Raw genomic sequence first — 5,482 nt, 5'->3', positions numbered from 1 at the left:
ATTTTAAGCATTTTATCCATTTTAACTCACGTAATCCTCATGTGAGTATTCCTGTTTAACACTTGAGTAAACTGAGGCACAGAGAACATAAGTTGCATGCCCATAGTCACACACTATGAAAGTGAAAAGAGAATGTGTGCAAAACACGTCACAGTCCTGGTTTCTGAGTAAAGGCAGGCTGTTATCTTTAGAATCAAACTATCACAGGGAGATAGGCGATGCTGTGGGTGTTGAGGGAGGAAGGTGAGAGCCTGTTGCTAACAATTTCCTGGTTTTAAAGCTAAGGCTGATTTCATTGGGAAGATCTCACGTGTTTGTAGCCCCTGAGAATTCCCAGTGCCTTTTATTTGCAGTCCTTCCATTTGGCCCTCCTAGCTCCCCTATCAGGTCATCTCCAGGACTCAGAGGGGTGAGACCATTTCCCAAGGTCACAGATTCAGCTCTCTAGTCATCAGCCTACCCCTGCCTCTCCCTCTCACCCAGAGTCAGTACCAGTTTTATGGCTTTATTACCAACTGCTGGGTCCCTCCCATTTTCAACTTGATTGATGGGATGTCACCCCTTATCCTGTCTGACATTTGCCTCTGGCCTGGTTGCTAGAAGTTTGTCCCAGGGGCCAGAGTTGAAATTTGGCTTCCTGAGGTGGGCTTTGTGGTTTGGGTGCCTAAAGTGAGCCCACTGCTGGTTGCCTGGCCGTGGCCAACACCAGAAATCACCCTGAGCACCACTGGGTCTCATTCCAAGAAGGAAGAGGGTCAGGAGACCTGGGGAGTCTCATACTCCAAGCTCTTCTTTCTTTCTGGGAGCAGTGGGCAGGTCATGGTGTCAGGGCACTCACCCCCACAGACCGGCAAACCCTGCAGAACTTCCGTGGCTGAGGCTGTGACCGGAGGCCAGGAATGCTGTTGGGTGGAATGTGAGTGAATGGGCCCTTTGAGCTGCCCTCTAGAGAGCAAATCATTTCCTGGAGTTCCTGAATGAACATCTGTCCTGGTTCGCTCAGACACAGAAGCTCCATTGACCATGAGGCCTTGCCAACATCAGTGGCCACGGGCCCAGTATGCTGCCTGGCACTGTACTCGTTTAGGACCTGTAGCATGTAGGTAGCGTCCTGGTGTTTATAATACACAGCTGCTCTGCACAGCAGCTTTTCAAATTCTTGAAATCTCCTGAGGATTATCTGCCCCATTTTTAAAATGAGGTGGAATACCCAAGGTCATGTAGCCAGTGAGTGCTCTGGAAAGCCAAAGCAGCTCATCCCTTCCTGGGGACCACACTGTCTGCTGTGTTCCACCAGACCACACTGTGAAATAGGAATAAATGTTCCTGTTGCAGGACTGCTGGGAAAATGGGTGGGGTGGCACTTAAGTCCACCATAATTTTGAAGACTTGCACACAGAGGGCTCCAGGAATTGTAGACGATAAGGAATTTCAGTTCTACCCACTACTTAAGTACTTGTCATGTACTCTTAGAGGAGGCCAGTAATGATCAGAACCATTTTACTTTAAAATAATATATTGTATTAGATAATATATTAAGTGGTTATATTGGGTTATGTTAGGATATATACTTGAATGGAAATACATGTACTATTAGCAATCGTCATATTTTACTTATCCCTGTAATTAGACAAGAAAGCATAATATAGCTCATGGGTACACATACCAGTGTATAAGATTTTTAGAAGTTTTTTAAAAATAAAAGCAAAATGTAAGATCTTGGAGATACGATCATTAACTCTTACCAGATACGGAGATTTGTTCTTAACTTCTGCATTGTTACATTTTTTAAATTCTGCATTGTTGCCGGGTGTGGTGGCTCACGCCTGTAATCCCAGCACTTTGGGAGGCTGAGGCGGGCAGATCACCTGAGGGCAGGAGTTCAAGACCAGCCTGGCCAACATGGCGAAACCCCGTCTCTACTAAAAGTACAAAATTAGCCGGGCATGGTGGCACACTCCTTTAATCCCAGCTACTTGGGAGGCTGAGGCAGGAGAATTGCTCCAACCCAGGAGGCAGAGGTTGTAGCGAGCCGAGATCGCACCATTGCACTCCAGTCTAGGCAACAAGAGTGAAACCCCGTCTAAAAAAAAAAAAAAAAAAAAATATATATATACACACACACACACACAATTCTGCACTGTTATATAAAAGAACACTCCGCCTGGTGAGTGCCCCGACACCATGCCCTGCCACTGCTCCCAGCACGTGAGTGAACAGTTCTAGGTACCCTTGGATGCTACAATCCATGAAGCAGGACAAGATAAACTGCTGCCAGGCACAGTGGCCCACCTATAGTTCCAGCTGCTTGGGAGGCTACGAAAATTGAGCCAGGGAGTTCAAAGTCAGCCTTGACAACATAGTGAGAACTCATCTCTAAAAAAGTTTCTTTTAATTAAAATAGAGCATTACAGAGAATACTGTCATTACAGGTGGCAGGCGCCTGTAATCCCAGCTACTTGGGAGGATGAGGCAGGAGAATCTTTTTTTTTTTTTTTTGAGGTGGAATTTCACTCTTGTTGCCCAGGCTGGAGTGCAATGGCACGATCTCGGCTCACCGCAACCTCTGCCTCCCAGGTTCAAGCAATTCTCCTGCCTCAGTCTCCCTAGTAGCTAGGATTATAGGCATGTGCCACCAGGCCCAGCTAATTTTGTATTTTTAGTAGAGACAGGGTTTCTCCATGTTGGTCAGGCTGGTCTCGAACTGCCGACCTCAGGTGATCCACCCGCCTCGGCCTCCCAAAGTGCTGGGATTACAGGCGTGAGCCACTGCGCCCGGCCTGAGAATCTCTTGAATCCAGGAGGTAGAGGTTGCAGTGAGCCAGGATCGCACCATTGCACTCCAGCCTGGGCAACAGAGCAAGACTCCCATCTCACACACACACACAAAAGATACGGCATCTGGACTTTTGCTCATGGCCAGTGCTCACAGTTTTCCTGAGTACATGCCAACTGCACATTCCAGGATCCAGGAGAGGGGCCTGTGTGAGCTCCTCAAGCCCAGCTGTTGGGAATGACCCCAGCAGGATGAGACTCTGGTATATCAACACATTTTATCTTCAAAAGAATGTCTACAACAGCACGTTCACCAGGATGTTCCACAGCATTGCCTAAGGACTCTGAAATTCTGTATTCCAGTGAGCCACGTGATTCTGCAGGGATGCTTTTTGATCGTTCATTCATTGGTTCACTGTTCCCCCTGCTTTCTCACTCCAATCTAACAACACAGCCTGCTTCTCCTTCAAGGGGAAACAGCATCTGCTGCCATGCTTCTTGTACACTATTCTCAGTCCTGCAGAAAGTCTCCCTCATTTTCGGCCCACACCACCTCCCCAACCCCCACTCCAGCGTTCTCCATGCCTTACCTGGCTTTATTTTCTTATTCTCACTGCCTGATAGATGTTCTATGCTTATTCATGTTGTCCCTCCTCCATTGGACTGTAAACTCTATTGGGCCAGGACTTCATCTCTCTTTTTTTTTTTTTTTTTTTGAGACGGAGTCTCGCCCTGTCGCCCAGGCTGGAGTGCAGTGGCCGGATCTCAGCTCACTACAAGCTCCGCCTCCTGGGTTCACGCCATTCTCCTGCCTCAGCCTCCAGAGTAGCTGGGACTACAGGCGCCCGCCACCTCGCCCGGCTAGTTTTTTGTATTTTTTTTTAGTAGAGACGGGGTTTCACCATGTTAGCCAGGATGGTCTCGCTCTCCTGACCTCGTGATCCGCCCGTCTCGGCCTCCCAAAGTGCTGGGATTACAGGCTTGAGCCACCGCGCCTGGCCTAGGACTTCATCTCTTATTCACTAGAGCAAGCTTGTCCAACCCATGGCCCAGGACAGCTTTGAATGTGGCCCAACACAAATTTGTAAACTTCCTTAAAACATTATGAGATTTTTTTTTGCAATGTTTTTCAACTCATCAACTATATTGTTAGTGTATTTTATGTATGGCCTAAGACAATTCTGCTTCCAGTGTGGCCAGAGAAGTCGAAAGGTTGGACACCCCTGCACTAACGTCTGGCTCATTATAGGTGTATTAAATGAAGAACTCTGGAGTTTGGCCAGGCATGGAGGCTCACGCCTGTAATCCCAACACTTTGGGAGGCCAAGGTGGGAATATCACTTGAGCCCAGGAGTTCAAGACCATCCTAGGCCACATAGTGAGACCTAGTCTCTACAAAAAAATATAAAAGTTAGTGATTTCACACAAGAACACCCAGTTGTTGAGGGGCATAGGCACGAAGTGAAGTCTCCCAAGCCATGTGCCATAGATTAAATTGGGTAGTCTCCCCCGGTGCAGCCACAGGCTGTGATGGGGAACACGCAAGACAATAATGAATTTGCAATTCCTTTTGCAGGCTTCAAATGCCACCACTTCTGGCATTTATTTATTTATTTATTGATAGATGGAGTCTCGCTCTGTCACCCAGGCTGGAGTGCAGTGGCATGATCTCAGCTTACTACAACCTCCGCCTCCCAGGTTCAAGTGATTCTCCTGCCTCAGCTTCCCGAGTAGCTGTGATTACAGGCGCCTGCCACCACGCCCAGCTAATTTTTGAATTTTTAGTAGAGTCAGGGTTTCACCATGTTGGCCAGGCTGGTCTCGAACTCCTGATCTCAAGAGATCCACACACCTCAGCCTCAAAGTGCTGGGATTACAGGTATGAGCCTAGCTCCTGGCCTTATTTACTGGGCTTCTCCATGTGTCAGGTGTTTAGCGCATACTGTCCCACTAAAGTCTCAGAACAACTCTTCCAAGGAAGAATTTTTTCACAATTTCCAATTTATAGATGAGGAAATGGGCTCAGAGAGAAGTAATTTGCTCAAGGTCACAGAGCATAAATTCAAATCCTGGTGGTTGGATTAAAGAAGATTAGAAGCTGAAGCATCAGTGGAGTAACATCTATACAATCTCCTAAAGATGAACACTCAGGGTCTCTAATCTGCCCCCTCCCCAAATATCCCTGGGGTGTATGTCTCTATATTTGTGCCCTCACAGAGCTGAGTAAGAACATGTTTAGGATATGACCCTAGGGATAGAATTATGAAGTCAAAGGGTCATGGATACTTTTCTTTGCTGTACTTGAGGCTTCACATCTGCCCCAGGTATGTCTGGCTCCTCCCCCTCCCTTTCCTGGGATAGGCCCACACCACCATGAAAGACCCATACTGCCCCTCCTGGGAGCTGGAACCAGGAGCCCACCACTGTGTCTGGAGTCACTGAAGAGAAGGAACATCCTCCCAGACTGAGGGTTTAAGACCAAAATAGTCTGTACCCACTCCCATGTCTGCTCTTGCCTTGTTTATGGAAAGTCAGAAGCTCATGGAATGTGAGGATTGTACAATGATGTCATCAAGAATGTCCGGGCCACATGGCATCAAGGTGAAATCATTCAAGGCTCAAGACCCCCTCTTGGGGCTTGCCTTGGGGCCCTGAGCAGTCTGTCCCAGGCCCTGCAGCCAGGCCTGAGTTTTCCAGTCCCTTCCCC

The sequence above is a fragment of the Trachypithecus francoisi genome, unplaced genomic scaffold, assembly GCF_009764315.1.
Source record: "Trachypithecus francoisi isolate TF-2019V2 unplaced genomic scaffold, Tfra_2.0 Lachesis_group14, whole genome shotgun sequence".
NCBI classification, from domain to species: Eukaryota; Metazoa; Chordata; class Mammalia; order Primates; family Cercopithecidae; genus Trachypithecus; species Trachypithecus francoisi.
Note: the sequence above shows the minus strand (reverse complement) of the source record.